The following is an 18,470-nucleotide window of genomic DNA, read 5'->3' on the forward strand; positions in this document are numbered from 1 at the left end:
GTAAAAGACCTTCTTTTTCTCCGACAAAGAGGGTTCCCTTTTCAGAAAAACAAAGGAAAAGGGAAAGGTTTCACAATTTATTTTCATGTGTATACTTATATGTTCACAAATTATTCATATATTCAGTATGTTAGATATCGAAGGAAATTGGTCCCCTTAAAAATATCTTCTGAAAATTGGTTCTCATTTCACCAGCCAGTGGGAGGTCGTTTAAGAAGACTCTTGCCAAAAAACCTTAGCTTTCAGCCAGTGAAAGGGGACAATAGAGACGTTGTATGGTGGAGGCCTTTGATTGGACAAAACACTTCCTACCCTGGTGTCGGAACTCGGAACTCAGAGGGCTCAGAGTAGCTCCAGACTGGAAGATGGACAGATCCTTTTGTGAACAGAGCTTACGAAATGTAGAAAAGACTCGGGTAAGAACAAGGCATTTCAAGTCGGGTTTTCTTACATTCTTGAGTGATAGATATTCTTACGTTTTGGATGTTGAAAGTTCGAAAAACCATTGGCAATCTGAAATATGCCCACCAAAGGAGTGCTGTGGTCACGGAATTTAGAATTTTGGAACTTGGCTAAAGATTTTTGTAAACTGTTACGTCCTTCGTAGTTGGGCGGCCACTATACTTTTCAAACATTGACTTCCCAAGTTTTTATTACTATTCTGAGGCTCTTGAACATATTTGCCGGTTGGAGGTCAATAGCAGGACATTTATCGTAAGTGTAGTAAGGTATTGAAGGGGTAAGAGACCGGATGTGGACATCTTGGCTCTGTAAACTAAGGCAGACGATCTCTGACAGTCCTTTTCGATCTCGGGTAATGTGGTAATAGACAAAGATTCACTGTGCACCACGTCCCCAAATTTAAAAAAAAAAAAAATAGTATAGGTTCAATGTAAATTATCTCAGAGTACAATCAACTTCAAGTGATGGAAATCGCATAACTAGACTTCAGATGATACGGCCCTTAAATGTCATCATCGATGCTTTGTAATCCTTGAAAAATTTGGGTTTATTTACTGTTTCTTCCTGGAGGCGGGTGGTGCCGTCAGTTTACCTCACGCGGTGCACTGTAGGCATTACTTAAGGTTCTTTGCCGTGTCCCTTCGGCCCCTAGCTGCAGCTCCTTTCATTCCTTTTACCGTGCCTCCTTTCATATTCCCTTTCTCCCATCTTATGTTCTCTTCCTCCCCTAACACTTGTTTTACGGAGCAACTGCAGATGGTTTTCCTCCTGTTGCACCTTAAAAACCATTTTGCTGTTAATTTCCCTTTCAGCGCTGAATGACTCCATAGGCCCCAGCGCTTCGTCTTTGGCATCTGTTATTCTATAATAATTATTGTTACAATTATATGAGTACCTCGGGTTTGCAACATACTGTTTGAATTTGGGAAACAACCGTGACCACGTGAATTGCTTGTTTGCTGAATGGTAGACGCCGGCGTATAGAGGGGCCCAACTTCGATTTCTCTAATTTGCAAGTATGGCTATTAATCCAGTCACGGGGCAGTTTTTGAGTTATTATTTTGAGGTTTTTGTAATCATTATGACGCTTTTCAAACCGGGTCTTCAAATGCACATTTGGTCGATGTTTGCACCATTTTCATGGTGGACAGGATTCGTGGCTGCTAGGTGAAGGAAATTGATACACGCGAGCGCGAGCGCACGTTAGACAATTTTTATTTATTTATATATTTATTTATTTATTTTTTATTCATACAGCCCTGAATCGTTTATCCGAGATGAAAGGGAAAGCTTTCCAATCATTCTTTCATCGGCCGTTTGCGAGTTTGACAGCTCGAAGCCTCTGCCACGCCCACCTTTGTTTCATTAGCTGGGGATTTGAAGGAAAAATCCGGGATTCCTTCGATTCTAACAGAGAATGGGTTAGGAGTTATTCAGTAGTATCTCTCTCTCTCTCTCTCTCTCTCTCTCTCTCTCTCTCTCTCTCTCTCTCTCTCTCTCTCTCGTGGTCAAAACCTTGGGAAAATTCAAAGGAGACTTTTCGGCTTGTCAAAATTTTAAGCACTGATTATGGGACTATCTGTGGTCTTGTGTTTATTTGACTTTGATTTTATTCGTCCACATATTATAAAAATAAATCTGATGTTGTAAGACCTCATGCCAACGAAGTTCACCGCCGTAGGTACGTAGTGACTTGATAATTAGCCGGAAGTACTTGGTTCTGGCTCAGTCGGGCAGGTAAATCAGTCACCTGTCTTGTTCGACGGGGTGGATGTTGGACGTTTAAAGAACAAAATCCTTTGGCGCTTAAGAAGAACCCTGCTTATTTGGCGTTATTTACATCGCAAGTGTTTCTGGGCAGCAGAGGTTTTTGATTTCGGTATTGCATTCCCTTACGTATTGGCAGATTTGTTGTCGAGCTATATTGCCGCGTGCACATTACCAAGGGCACTAGTGCCAAATAAAGATGAATGTAGCTTTTATTTATACATAATACCAAGATGTCTACTAAGAAAAAAAGGCCATAGATTATGAGGATAGATCGAAAGGAATGTCCACTTCTGCTGACGGTGTATAAATGAACTGGGTTGTTTTAAGCACGATTGAATTTCGCTTGAAATTCACGTAGGCCTGCCTGGCTGAGTTGCTACCAGAGAAAGTGGGCGAATAAAAGTATTCCTGTTAATCTTAGATTACGTAAAAGTTTGGCAGGAAGTAAAGCCTATATTTACATTGCAAATTGGCTCGCAATTTTATAATTTACTCCAAAACTTTAGTATTGTATACTGAGACTTCGACCTTTTAAGCTCTAGTAAGAACTTTATCGTACTGACATCAGTTACTTAGAGAGACTATTCCGCAACTTTGCCGTGACTTAAAGTTCCTCTGTATCAGACACTGATAAAGAACACTATATTTCGTAACAATTTAAAATGACAAAACTGTGAATATAGGAGCTAGTCAAGATTTAATATATTGTTCATGGTAATGGGCATCAAGGTATGCAATGCAGTTATTCACGCAGCAGAACGTTTAACGGGTACAAATTATGTGGAATTTTGCTGTGGATGATGAATAAGGGAGGCCTATTGCTTATGTTAATGGTATATGAGCATGTTCATGTTTTAGGTAAACTTATAGTCAATTGTATTACAGGTAAAACTAATAGGAAAAGGACGGTTCGTGGGGTTGAGGGTGTAAGGTTAGTGGAGGTTACAGGACAGTTAAACGTGGTTAAATGTGGGCACTCCATCTCGTAGGCTTTTGAGGGAAGCTAATGCATTTTTATGCAAAACTTAAAAAACTGGACATAGCAATGCCCATATCCATTGTGTACTATATTAATAATCCATTATTTATACATTTTCCTTTGTGATTAACACATTCATTTTTTTCTCTGTTTGGATTTTAACAACGCCCTGTGGCAATCGTTGTATTATGTCTATACTGCATGAAGTGCTTGCTTAATGTTGATGTGTACAAGCATGCATAGAATGTTTTAACTCATACAGTGGTGTATGGAATCTGGTGTGTTACCCATACTCTGCTTTCATCATCATCATTAAGTCAGACTTTTCCTTTGTGGGCTTGGGTAGTAACTAAGTCTCTCCACTGCCTTCTGTCTTGTACACTTCATGGCTGATTTCCTCTGATGACTTTGTATGAAATGTAATTAATTGTCGATTTTATGACCAAGGTTGGAGTTAATTTATTCAACGCAATTATTGGCATTGGGGTTCCAGGTCCCAAGGCGAGTCCTTTGAATGGCAGCTGTTATTTGTCTTTTTAATGCAAGAGAATGAGTTGTACCATGAAACTATTGAAAATGCAGGCTGAAGTCTAGAAGTTTTTCCATTTCAAGACATTGTGCACAATGGATATGGCAAAAACTGAAAACTAGTCTTGCTTCTTGCTTGGAAATGTATGAAGAGTTCTTATAACTTGGGTTAGTCATGTTGGGTTAGTAATGTTTCTCTGAATGGTAGGAATTTTATAACGTTGGATAATTACTACTTCAGTCTATTTTCAGTATTTGTAAATTAATGTACTGTATTCTTTGACTGCTAGGTTAGAATACTTGTTTTCGTTTCAAGTCACATCAATAATTTTGATGTCCAGTGTTGTATGATTCTAACAATCTTGTGAAACACTTGAGAATAGGTTTGGTTGGCTGCAAGATATGGAAATGAATACCTACATCAGTTTATGGGCTTCTACATCAGATGCAGCAAGATCTTCATTTTACAAGAGTACCTAAACTTAACCAGTATCCATGCGTGTCAGCTATTGTTAGGATTTTTTCTTTTCTTGCTAGGCTGCCTTTTTAAATGTGGTGCATTTTCTGGTAACAGCCTTGAAATAGCTGTTTTTTTATGCGAAATTTGTTTGTGCTAGAAATTATATGGAATTACTGTTGACTGTGAAATATCTGGAAAATGCACAAGTGTAGGCTATACTCTATGATCTTTGTTCCTAATCAGGTTTTGTTAGCTATCATGAGGCCAGACCTCAGAGTCTCTGATAAGATGAAGTACTAATTGATAGGTTTTTGTGACTGGGGCAATGTTCATGACTTTTTTTTGTAATTTATGCAGTCTGTGCTATGCTGCAGTTCAGGTTAGGTTAACAACGCCTCACAATATGATCTATAGCTGTAATTTCTTTAGTCCTTATCGACAAAGAATCTTCTCCCTTTGGAGGCTGAAATCCAGGAGGGGATGGGGTTTGTCTCTTGCCAAACACTCTTCTGGACAGAGTAACATTCAGTACATTTGGTAGCAACCTTCCAGTAGTGATATGTACAATATTTGAGGAGGAACCTGCCCCTGCCAGTCCACATCCTCCAGCCTCATTGAGGCTTGTATCTAGATAGCCTTCCTGTTTTTGACTCCCTGCATGAGACACAAGCCTGGTACACAAATAGGCCATGGAAAAATAAAAATTTTTATTGAAAAAATCACCTTTTTTTAAACAGTATAACTTTCATCCTTTTTGGAGTATATTATTATCATGGTTTATGGTACTGAGCTCAGAGTAGCTTATATGAAGGTTTTGACTGTATCTTGTGTTGTTTACTTAGACTTGCAAACAGACAAGGGATGAGCAAGTCTGCAATCTCGCAAGGTCCTTTGTCTTCTATTAGGAAAAATGAGGTAACAGCTGATCTAATAGAATTTGGATTATTCTTTACTTGGCCTTTATGAAGTGTCTCAAGTTGGAGCAACAGCCACAACTGTAACTTATTATTTTTTTCTGTCTCAGTCATCCTATTCGACTGGGTGGTATTTATAGTGTGGGGCTCTGGGTTCATTCCTGCCGCCTTAGAAGTCCATCACTCTTCTCACTATGTGCACTGTTTCTAATAACACACCCTTCTTCATGAGTCCTGGAGCTACTTTGCCATCTAGTTTTTCCAGGTTCCATTTCAGGGATCTTGGGATCGTGAATAGTGTTCCTATGATGATGGGTACAGTTTCTATTGGCATATTCCATATCCTTCTTTTCCCTTTTATCAGGTCTTGATAATTATCAATTTTGTCTTTCTTTATCTGCTCTGGTGTCCCTTGGTACTGCGACAACAATGAGTGATATTTTCTTTGTGATTTTGTCAATCAGCGTCAAGTCTGGTCTATTGGCATGTATTACCCTATCTGTTCTGATACCATAATCCCAGAGGATCTTTGCCTGATCATTTTCTATCAGTCCCTCAGATTGGTGTTTGTACCACTTATTACTGCAAGCTAGCTAGTGTTTCTTACACAGGCTCCAGTGGAGGGCTTTTGCTACTGAATCATGCCTCTTTTTGTACTGTTTCTGTGCAAGCGCCAGACATTCCTTTGCTATGTGGTATACGGTCTCGTCTTTCATATTGCACTTTCTGCATATGGGTGAAATGTTATTTCCATCTATTGCTCTTTGGACATATCAGGTTCTTGTGCTGTTGTTAGCACTCCTTCTGTTTCCTTCTTGAGTTCCCCCTCTGTACCCATTGCCGTGTTTCGTTGCTGGTCAGTTCTTTAGTCTGTCTCACGTACTTTCCTTGCATCAGTTTGCTGTGTCACTACTCAGTTGTGTTTTTTATTCTCCTGTCTGTATATTTCCGGGTCTTCATCTACTTTTATCAGTCCTCCTTCCCTGTCTTGGTCATGTCTTCACTGGTTTTCAGGTATTGTCCCAGTGCCCTGCTCTCTATGCTTAGTAGACCTCACCCTCCTTCCTTTCATGTTATGTATGGTCAGTCTGTGTATTTGCTCTTGGGTGTAGTGCTTTGTGTATTGTCATGTGTTTCCTAGTTTTCTGGTCTATGCTGCAGAGTTCAGCCTTCGTCCACTCCAGTAACCCTGCGCTGTATCTGGTTACTGGTACTGCCCACGTGTCTATGGCTTTCATTATGTTTCCGGTGTTGTTTTGCCTTGAGTATCGCCTGAAGTCTGCATATATTCTTTCCTGATCGTATCTTTCATCTCTTGGTATTTTATATCCTCTCCTATTATTCCCAGGTATTTGTATCCATTCTCATCTATGTGTTTGATGCTATTCCCGTCGGGTAGCTTTTCCCCTTCAGTCCTTGTCACTCTGCCTTTTGCATGTTGACCAAGGCACCTTTTTCTATTCTAAACTTCATGCTGATGTCCCCAGATACAACCTTACAGTCTGGATTAGGTATCTATTTCTTGATGCTCTTCCTTTGATGTCGTCCATGAACATCAGATGGTTAATTCTTTTGCCTCCTTTCTTGAGTTGGTAGCCTGCATCCATCTTCTGCTTTTGTCATGGGGGAATCAATGCTACTATTATTATTTCAAGTTCAAACTTATCAAACGAATAGGTATGTTTGTCATGTTTTAGTTTATTACTTTAATTACAAATTTTCAACTAAGTTTTTGGTCTTAAATGCTGTTGTGTCCCTTGGAAGATTAAGTAAAACTTTCTTCATCCTTTAAATCTTGAGCTGGAAACCCTTATGGAGAGAGTCAGCAGACTGTAATAAACCTAAGAGGGCTCCAAAGAGAAATCACGCTGCAGAGAGAAACAAGTTATATGCAAAGGTGATAAATGAATACGAGGAACAAAAATAAAACCGATCTCCTGAAATTCAGGAGACGCCAACAGTCAGCAGTCGTATCCTGAATTCAGTTGTCGCCTACTTTCTGCTGACGTTTCCTTGTTAAGCACTTAGGGAAGTGACAACTGTTACTTTTTTCTTGAACGGTGGAATTGGGGTCTTTTTCATTCGTTGCTGCGATGCGTCATGACCTTGCCGTCTGTCTATATGTCTCACAACCTGTTTGTTTGTCTCTATTTCATGTTAGCTCTTCCCTTTCACTATGATAGGTTCAGGAGACTTAGCAGCTTGAAGCTGCTGTCTCCTCCAACTGACCAACAAGAGAAGCAAGCACCATCTCTTCCATTTTTTCCACCTCTAAGACTTGACGTACGCACACAACGGCGTTCTCTCTCTCTCTCTCTCTCTCTCTCTCTCTCTCTCTCTCTCTCTCTCTCTCTCTCTCTCCTTTTAACCGCTGTATTTTAGAGTTTGTGTCTGTTTCCCTGATCAATATATCACTTTTACAAGTTTCTCAATCTTAACAGCATATGAAACTTGTAGTTTTTCATTCCAGTTTTTATAGCATATTAATATAATATAATATTAATATGCTCCGCTTAATCCGTATTAATACACTTGTTTTGCCTGGAACTCATGTACAAAATATAAATTTTCACCTCATTCATAAACATTTATGGTTAACTTTTCCTTCTTTCACACGGCTTAATAGACGCCTCTTCTCAAATACCCCTTTACACATTTTTTCTTCCAGACACACTTAACAGTCGTAATCAGCAGTCGCACTCACGTGTCAGTTCATTACCTGGACTTCTAAACGGTCTGGGGCAGAGCCGTATATATACGGCTCTGGTCTCAGGTTTGTCTCTCTCTGTCTCTCTCTCTCTCTCTCTCTCTCTCTCTCTCTCTCTCTCTACGTGACAACAAAAATCACGGGTTACTGTGGTATAATGATAACGCCTTGAAAGTTATGTGAGCAAAGAACTTATCTGTGCTTCTCGTACAGAGAGAGACAGAATGAATGTGCTGGTCAGCCTCGTGATGTTCTGGCCTCCTTTCCTTAAGCCCATGGCTCGCTCTTCCTTGCTGAGGACTAGAGGCGCCATCATGATTAACCCATGGAAGATTTCCTCCCTCTTCACTGGCCATTTTTGTCATATCCTCTGTGGAAAGTAGACTTCGTAGACCTCTGTGGAAAGCAGACCTCTGTGAAGAGTAGACATCTGTGGACCTCTGTGAAGAGTAGACCTCATGGTTTCTTTATTTCTCGACGAGCGCCCAGAGCATCGTCTAACAGACCTTGTACTGCGACATAGCCCTATGGCTTCTTTTGGATAATGATCTTGACCTTGTGCCTCTTTCCGATCTTCATCAAACTTCCTCCTTTGGACCTGACCAGAAGACCCTTGTGTTGGGCGTCGACTTCCAAACGATATCTACCAGCACCAATTCGTGACATCGCAGTTTCTCACAATGACCTTGCCAAGGGTGGGAGGGTGGGAGGGTGGGAGGGGCGTGTATGAAGTCTGTGAATTTTGTCGCAGTTCCATTTAGAAAGAATGGTTTTCAGTGACAGTATTGATTGCATTGCACTTGCCATCAAAATATATTTCCAAGTTTTGTTCAAATATTTACAAAAGAAAAACTGTCAGGGACATAATATTTCCATGCATTTTCTAAGTGGCAGTTAAATGCCTTACCTATAGTTCGTCACGATTTTGACTTTTTGATGCACATGTCAAACAGATTGCCATCTCAAGGAGAGGAAGATTTACTGTCTTAGTTAAAAAAAAAAAAAAAACATAGTGGCTCCTGTGGCCCCTCAGATAGAGCAGGTAATCCAGGTAAAGGGTTTAAAATTGATTTTTTTCTCTGCTGCATTTCGTCGTATTTGTGACCATCCCTGACTAAGAAAGAGAAATGAAAGTAGTTGTGTGTGCAAAGGGATACGACGTTGAGCTAATCCATGGCCTCTGTATCGTGGCCTTTTGTACTGGTGCCTTGCTTGAAGTGCACAGATGCCCTTTCAAGGTAAAACTGCCCATCTGAATTGAGCTACCTATTCTATTAAGCATCAGATATAAAGTTAAACGTCTTTTATCGGTGTGTATGTTAAAGCTCCAATGCATTCATTTTTCACACGTTTTCCACGTAACGGTGTTACCCAGTGACGTCTAACGTCAACTGGAAAGATGCCTCTTTTATTCAGCCAATCAGAGGGTCAGTTCCTCCTCATCTGTTTGAAAAGGAATGTCACGGACGTTGTGATTGGTTCAAGGATTGTTAAATGCAGTCGGAACTTAGAAAGACTACAAAAGCATGCAGGGTTACGAATGTGGTTCGTCCGTAGGATTTTTCCAGATTTTTGGGACGCTGTTGTGAAAAAGGTAGGGTTTGTTTTGGTTTCGGTCCGTCAACTAAGCGAGGTCTCTGATTTCAGAGAATGATAAAGTTACGAAACTGAAAGCTGTCCAGAGTAATGGTTATATGGACGACCGTTTCCAGTAGGGAAAGTTTACTTGAGCTCCAGTAATAATGCGGATAGGAAATGGATTAGTGATTTATGGAGTAATATTTCTTGCAAGTGGGCGATCGGAGTGACTAGGCAGTAGGCTGAAAACTCATGGTTTTGATTTATGTCTTTACTGGGCTTTCATAGGTCCTCGTTTAGTTCAACAAGTATTGCTTCTTATGAGATATCAGTTGATGGTATGGCCGGTGTTATTCCCCTTACTGCATGTTCTATAATGCTTACCCGATAGTCGGGTCTCGAGTGATGAAAACTGGTATTGTTTTCCCGACCGTCACTGAAATGGATATTAAAATGTTCACTGAATACTGACGGCAGGATAAATGATTATTTAATATAATAATGGGTGTTCTTAACGTACCATGTCTGAAATGTTAAAAGGTTAAAAGGGTATAGTTTTTCTCTAAGACAATTTCGTTAAAAGCAATTGCTTTAGTAGCATCTATAAGTTTTTTGCAGTAATCTTTAAAACGCCGGAGTTTTTACAATTCTCATGCGTCAGTCTTCGGTGAAGAAGCCTCAAACTCCTTTCCTCCATTTATTTTCTGTCGCGACAGCTGTTTCACCACTCTGTGGCTTACAAATTGGGTTTATAATGATTTTCTCTCTCCATGCGGAGGGAAACATGGACATAAGCGGTGACTGGTCCAGGGATTAAAAGGATGAACCGCTTTTTTGGGGGTCGAAAGCTTTAGGTATAACTTTCAAATATGGAATGAATATTCTACAGCAATTACAAAGCAATATGTTTAGAATCTACCTAATAGTTGTGTATAAAATTTGTGATGTATGAGTGTACTGTATATATCATAGTTACAAAAACTGTATATTTATATACAAAGGCATATTCTGCAAATATCAACCAGTTATAATCCCGCTCGTGGTTCTTGTCGGGCGAGGCCTCAGGGACATGCCAGGTGTTACTTGTTCTTCCCTGGGTGCTCTTGCATTTCCTGACGGTTACGTCGTGTCGAACGTCTGGAGTGCGCTGTCTGGTCTGCGTTCGCTGCGCGTTCCTCTTTCTGCTGGAAATGAATTGAACTGTGCCTCGTGAGAGGCTAGTTTATTGGGCACCCCCGCCCATCCTGTAAGGAAGGATGTTATCCGACTCTTGCTGAATGTTAAAAGTCTGTTTTTGGATGGTGATGCTTATTGCTTCCGCTTTTAGCGGAAGCGGTGGGTAAGTCATGAGGAATCATGTTCATGTTTAAATTTAGGAATTGACATCTTTTGATACAACGGGTTGATTTTCACAAGACACTTTATAATTTTCAAGAGGTCTAGAATAGGATGAGGACTGACTTTATCCAAGAAACAATATACGTCAATCAGAGGCCTGGCAGTAAGTCCTAAGATTAATTGAGGTTCTTGGGGTCCTGTAATAAGGTTGACTAAAGGTGACACTTACTTTTTCACCTATCACGTAGTAGCTGTCAACTGCGATATGCTTGGACACAATGGGTTCATGAATTCGGAAGTGTGCCCCCACCCCTCCCCCTCTCCTCAACTCTTTCCCCACTTCAAGCCTTGATCTTCGGGCAGTACCAAGTAGTTGCTGCCTTTTTAATTTTAGGAAACATAAATCGTAAATGAAAAAAAGGCTTCTGTGTACCTTTAGTCTCTCTTAAGTTCATTATTTGTGATGAATGAAGTGTCGCAATGTACGGTCGTTAACAGTTCTTTCCCAGACTTACCGAGCAGTTCTAATAATGGAATTGTAGGTTTACCGGTCACTATTTTTTTTTTTTTTTCAGATTGACGAGTCTTGCTGTGCAAACAGTTCTTTGAATAGGTTTTTCTACAAACTTTTTGTTTGTATTTTTCGTTCAAGCTAAAGAAAAGTGACACTGAAAGGTAATTGAGAAGTCTCCTTCAAAAAAGGCATTGGAAGTAATCCAGATGTTGTACATCAATTTTCTCCAGATGTCAGTTTTTTGTTTAAAAAAAACTGACATCTTTGTGGTCGTTCATAGGATTTCGCCTTTCATTCCCTCTGACGAAAAGCTGCTTATGACTTATCACATTGCGTGTTATATACCTAACTGGACAACTTACTTTTACCTTTTGTTTCCTCTATATAACCCATAACCCATTTGAACTTGTGCTTGGAGTATTAGTGTTTGAGGATGATAGTTGTACCGTGGGTTCTACTCGAAATTATAAGACTAATGAATTTGCACTTGATGTTTTGTCATTTCTATTTTTGCATATCATAACCGCTTTCGATTTTCTTTTGCTAGGTGGAGTTTTTAACCTCTCCAATAATGCATGACTTCGTTATGTGTCTGTTGCCTGTCACTTCCTGTTAATCTCTGCCTGTTAAAATGGAAACCATGCACAGAGAGACCGTGGGACGGCGGGAGACAGTCATAAGGAGGGAGTCTTGTCTTTCCTTTCTTATTAGAAGTGCTGATTCTTTTTCCTTATTTCTGAAATGTGCATTACCCTCTTTATCGGCTTTTGTTTACAAAGCTACCGGTGGTCATGACCTCATGACCTCTCCCCTCCATCTTTGTTCGGAGAAAACAGGTTTCAGATGAATATACAGAATAGAAACTTCCAAATGACAACGACTTTGAATTATTATAAAAAAATTTTTGATGGCCAGAAATCAGTTTACTTCAGTTTAAAGACGGTATTTTAATTATCGAGTTGTCTTTTGTCAAAGCAGTTTGATGATTACAGGTTGTCTTGAGCAGTGGTATTACCTACGATCTTCTGAAATTGACAGCATCTCCTAAATTCTAAGAATAAAAGTTCTGTGACCAGAACTACCTAGAGAATTCTTAATTGCAGGAGTATGAATTAAACTTAGGGTTACCTCAGGAACTGCAAACATGTGCTTCAGTAGCAGGTTACAATCTAGAAGTGCTGCTGAAGGTGTGTGAAAAAATAGTAGGTAATTGGTTTCAAACTGATTTTTACCTTCGTAAAAAAGTCTAATAAAAACAAAAAAATTAGAATAATTACTGGTTTCAGTTAACGTTAGACATAAATGCTAGGGAAAAAAATTAATAAGAGGGCTTATGAATCTTTTAATTTAGAGGTTGCATATGCTCTCTGGGAGTTGTAAAAAGCTTGCAGGTTATACAATGAATGAAACCCTTGACAAAAAATTCTACGTGGAAATAGGTGTTGATGAGACGAGTAAATATTCCTGGTATCGTATGGACAGTAAGAGGTCCTCTCATAAAATTGCAGTTAAAAAAAGTTCTAAATGTACAGTACACATTAAACTCTTTGGTAAATAATAAATACTAAACTATATGAAGGCAGTACTGGGATACTAACTAGAAAGTTTTTCCTTTCAGAATGGAATGGCTTGTGGTTCGGTGTCTCCCAACTAAAGGAAAAGCTGAAACTGTAGTTCATAACGTGTGTGCTCTACGTAAGTTGTTACTTTTATTTAAATTCTAGATAAAGTACTTTGACCGAGTGTTTAGTATTGATGGAACATCTTGATTTGAAGAATAAAAATAAATTTAAGGTTGTTCAGAAAAACATTTTCCTCCTTGACAAAGGGCAAGGACATGATATCTTGTTGCTGTCTTGTGTCCTTGTGCAGTTCCCATCTCTTGATCGTCTTGCCTTCGTTGCGAATTAAGGAAAGTATTTTCACTTGGCCGATGTTCATTTCTTTAGCATCGTGATTCATATTGTTTGCAAGTTCGTCCAAATCATCTATTTCGTTCTAATCGTCATAGTACAGTGAACATTCATCAAGCATTACTGGCACGTGGATGAAGTTATTCAAGAAATGTCATTTTTTTATTGATTTTTTTTTTTAAAAGGGCTCGTCCGATGGACTAAATGAGGGCCGTTATGAGGGCCTCTGAAAATGATCTTGATAGGACCGTAAATTTAAGAAAGACCTTAGGGCATGAAAATCTACTTATTACGTGACCCCAGGAATCGATATGACGTGAAAACTCGAAGTATTCAAGGAGAAATGGAATAGTTTATTCAGAACTGTTAGCCTTGTTTTTGCAAAAAGTTCAGTTTCACCTGTCACTGTGAAGATTGTATACCTCGGTTTTTTACTCATTTCGAAAGTCGTCGAAGTCTCTCTCTTGGATTGCTCCAACCAGGGAAAGCTTTTGGTTTCAAGTCGAACTTGTCTCTTAGTCAACCAAACCAAGTAGCTTCAGACCCCCGTAGGGGGTTAGGGCCGTCAATGCACTTCACGCGGTGCACTGTAAGCATTACTTAAGGTTCTTTGCAGCACCCTTTGGCTCCTAGCTGCAACCCCTGTCATTCCTTTTTCTACAACTCACTCTCTTGCATCTAACTTTCCACCCTTTCCTAATTTCAGCGCTGAATGGCCTCATAGGTCCCAGCACTTGGCTTAAATTTTTTATTCCACTCATTTGAATTTAAAATCGTTAAAAAGGTTTATGACGCCATGCATCGAAAATGTTTGAGTTCAGGATTTTTATTTCTGGTGAGAGAGCGGTGGAAACTCTTGCACAATGCTCGACATTGGTGGTGGTCATAATATCGTAGATTTGAAGATCGTGACCTGAAACATTTTCACAAACTGGGCTTTGCCTTTCGACAAGGTGTCAGACTTGTGATAAATGCATACCTATATTTTTGTATGTATATATATTTTATCAGCGAATGTTATCGATTTTTTTTAATTATCTCATTGATCAATACTGAAAATCCCACCTTTGTGAGGCAATGTAAGCAGAATGATGCAATTATTCAACAATTTGCCAAGAAATTAAACGAGATAACATAAAAGGGCATTGAAGGAAAAATGAAATAATTATTAGCAGATCTACTAATCTTTTATTCCTGTTCTTTGCATTTTCTGTGCTTAGACTCTCCGTAACGTCGTCAGTTAACCTCACGTGGGGCACTGTGGGCATTACTTAAAGTAATTTGCAACGTTCCTTCGGCCCCTAGCTGCACCCACTCTTGAGTTTTATACTTTACCTCCATTCCCGCTTCCTTTCTTCGGTCTTGCTGTCTAACCTCTCAAGTTTCTCTCCTGGTTGCATTAAGCACTGAATGGCTGAAGGTGCCCTAATGCTGGGCCACATAGCCGGATATTCATAAATCACAATGAAGAACGTTTAGTTGGACGAGTTCTTGAACTCGCAAAACCCTCGGAAGGTTCAAGTCTAGAGATTGTGGAAGTAGGTCTTGAGCTCCAGCCTAGTCTCTCGTTCCATGAACAACTCGTATACCGCCAAGAAATGGGTTGTATTTTGCACACGAGTCGTCCTGGTCTTGGTCACAAGATTAAATCTTGTTACTTTTCTTCTTTTCCTAGTCTTGAATTTGCGACTCTTAGTCGTCTGTTTCCTCCTCCAGGGGGTAATTCGCATTCACTCGCTCTCCCCTCCCGAATCATCTCCCCACTTGATGAGAAACTCCCACCCATCTCTCATTTCTTGTTAAACTTCCTCAGACTTTCTGGAGTTCTTGGGGCTCATTTGGCCACTACCGCCCCTCGCACCAGACTGCTAAGGAGCTTTCGAAAGCTCCTGAACATTAACTTTTGGGATGGGGGTGCAAGCCCTTCGCCCTCCAACAATACTGTGGTCACGATGACTGATGGAGATGTTTGTATAGACAGGCGTCTTGTGTGTGGTGGTGATCATTTTATGTCCTGATTTGATTCTTCCTCATTTTATAATCTATCGGTATGAATGAATGGCGCCAGTATACCTGAGAGAGAGAGAGAGAGAGAGAGAGAGAGAGAGAGAGAGAGAGAGAGAGAGAGAGATCCAGTCATTGCTCCATCTCGTCTGGGGGCCAGAGCAAGGAAAGTTTGTGCCGTGCATAACGCTTAAGTCCCTTGTTTTTCGTTACACACAACGGCTGAATTCAACTCTCCTTAAGTAGCTATCATTCCCCTTGTTATATGTATAAGTAATCAAGATCTGACAAGAGGGGTACTTAAAATTTAACTTTCGTTAGATGGCTTAAAACCAGGGCTGGTTTCCGTTGTACTGAGTCTCAAAGTGAAGACGCAGCCAGGTCCAGGTTTCTTGTCGGAGTCCATTTTACGCTAGGGATGAATGAGACGCACTTTGTAAATTTAACCTTTAGAATTATTTTAGTAATGATGCTAAGTTAATCGTTTACAAGGTTCATACGTAAAAACTTAGATAAGCAAGTTCGTTATTAAAAATAAATAGAAACGTAAACACTCATAATTTCAACATAATGGTTAGATGTAATGAACTGCTAATTGGTGGAGTATGTTAATGAGAGTTTGGGTAAAGCCATGCCCGTATGGTACACGCACATACGCGCGCGCTCTCGCGCAGACAAATACAGCCTAAAAAATTGATTCATACACCACATGTAATATTTGTCAGTGTCATTTTCTAAAATGTAAACGAATGAGTGTGTAACTGAAACTGTAGTCCATAGACCTGTGGTTAATAAAACGCCCACTGGCGTCTGTCTGTCTCTATGTCTTGGATGTCTGTGTCTGTCTGTCTCTGTCTGTCTGTCTCTTTTGCACTGAGACTTAGTGCTGGTGCTGCTATCGGCGTTGCCATTGCCCTAAATTCTTTCAGCAGCCCTGGGAATTGCTACGAATAGGCCTATTATCGCCATGGGTAAGCCTACCCGGATTAAACTGATTCTGTTGCTCTTTTCATTTAGAACCAGTTTCTTAGTTTCTAACCTTGACTGATTAAACCTTTCCAATCGCTCTTGTGAGAGGTTCGCAAGAATGGTGAGGTAAAACTACTTATATTTTATTCATTGCAATAAAAATAAAGATGTTTGGGGCTTTAAGTGCTAGGTAGGTCAGTATGAATGTGTGGTCTTTGGAAAAATTCTCTCTCTCTCTCTCTCTCTCTCTCTCTCTCTCTCTCTCTCTCTCTCTCTCTCTCTCTCTCTCTCTCTCTCTCTCTCTAGGTATTTTCTTTCGAGCATGGGACATAGTGACAGAGTAACAACTGTTTATTGATAGTGATCAGTTCTCAATTGTAGTGTGACCATTACGGGTGCAATGTCCATTAATGAAGAAATATATAAGTAAATAACTCAATCATTTTAATACCCATGCCTCGAGAATGGGTATTTTTGGGCGTAGTCTGAGAAATGTTCCGAGAGAAAGCCAAGATGTTTTCGTGTGAGTTTTTCCATCAGTCAAGTTATTTTTTATTCTCCTTGCGAATTTCATGGGCTACATTTTGTTGTTTTTATTCTCATGAATTTCCTGGGCTAAATTTTTTTCATTCTTACGAACTGCGTGGGCTAAATTGTGTTTTTTATTCTCCTTACGAATTTGATGAGCAAAATTTTGTTTTTATTCTCTTTACTAATTTCATGGGCTAAATTTTTTTGTCTTTATTCTCCTTGCGAATTTCGTGGGGTAAATTTTGTTGTTTTTAGTCTCCTTACGAATTTCATGGGCTAAATTTTGGCGTCTTTTTCTTCAAAAAGTCTTTAGCTTTTTCAGTATTTTACGTACGTACAAGAGTCCCCATAATGAAAGTAAATTTACAGTTCATTATTTTCATGGGTTAGCGAGTGGTTTCTCAGTCTCAGATTTAATCATATACCAAATATTAGTGTACTGGGTAAATGGAGTCCGGTATGGATAAATTAACTCAATGTTTATCTCAAGTTATATTGTTTCTGTGGGCTAGAAATGCTATTTGACAAAGTCATGATCGAAAGGAAATGAATTACTGAGGATGCGTATGCCAAAAGGTTAAGCTCGTCCTAATATCTCTCTCTCTCTCTCTCTCTCTCTCTCTCTCTCTCTCTCTCTCTCTCTCTCTCTCTCTCTCTCTCTCTCTCTCTCAACAGTGTCGTCATGGTCTATTAACATCTTCGAAATCCCTTCTTTGCAGATTCAGTAACTTACGTTCAGTTGGTGGTACCATAAAGCCCCATCTAATTTACAGATACTTTTTTTCCAACTTACTCTGTAAATCAGAGTTTATCCTACGCCTACGTGTAGTTAGTTACCTTTGCTTTATCGCTGTAGGGGAGGTTGTAGTTTTAAAGCCTCTCTTTCTAGAAGTTTGTTTTAAGTTTACAAAGTGCATAACAAACTCTGTTAAACAGTCTTTCAGTACACATTGTCAATATATTGTTAAATAAAGGCTGACTGACTATTCATAAGCCATCATATAAAATGTCCTTAAATTTCCTGCTCGGCAAAAACAGCTAGAGCCGATTTAATCAAAAAATGCTTTTAGCAAATTATATTGATCGGATTTTTAATATTTCATGTCCATGTGTTTTTTGTTCATACAAGAAATTGGCTTATAGGTGTTTTAATTATAAATATTCAAAAACTTTCCAGGTGACTGAAGAGTGCATGGAAGAGAAAACGCTTCATCCCCCCGACTCACGTGGAGGAGAATCTACGGACCGTACTCACTACCAATCATGCAGGTGACGGAAGAGAACGCTTCACCCCCCCGACTCACGTTGAGGAGAATCTACGGACCGTACTCACTACCAATCGTGCAGGTGACGGAAGAGAACGCTTCACCCCCGACTCACGTTGAGGAGGGACCGTACTCACTACCAATCGTGCAGGTGACGAAGAGAACGCTTCACCCCCCGACACACGTTGGGGAACTCTCAACAAACCGTGCATGTGACTGAAGAGAACACTTCATGCCCCGACATACGTTGAGGGGGAAACTTGGTCGACCTCACCTTCTGGCCCTGGTACTCACAGTATCTCTTTTATCAAAAATATAGAGATATGGAAACAGACAGCAGCTCGTAATAAATGGTGATATAGCAGCCTTCCACACATTATTATGAATATTGTTGGCTTTCACTGAAATATTATTTGTTATTCTCAGATACTTTATTACAGTAAAAACAGCTTACAGAAGATTTTGTTGAGACATCACAATTTATTTATCTACGGGCTGCCACCTCAACTGTACAGTAAAGTTATTAAAGAAAAACATT

General features: G+C 39.7%; 1 long non-coding RNA gene across 1 annotated transcript; it reads left to right on the forward strand.

The window, feature by feature from the left end:
- The first annotated feature begins 267 nt into the window (after positions 1 to 267).
- LOC136838329 (uncharacterized) lies at positions 268 to 18,034 on the forward strand. Its single transcript, XR_010852941.1, has 3 exons — positions 268 to 416; positions 12,869 to 12,945; positions 17,845 to 18,034. It is a non-coding gene; the product is annotated as an uncharacterized lncRNA (long non-coding RNA).
- Positions 18,035 to 18,470: the final 436 nt, after the last annotated feature.

This window comes from Macrobrachium rosenbergii, chromosome 4 (assembly GCF_040412425.1).
Source record: "Macrobrachium rosenbergii isolate ZJJX-2024 chromosome 4, ASM4041242v1, whole genome shotgun sequence".
Taxonomy (NCBI): Eukaryota; Metazoa; Arthropoda; class Malacostraca; order Decapoda; family Palaemonidae; genus Macrobrachium; species Macrobrachium rosenbergii.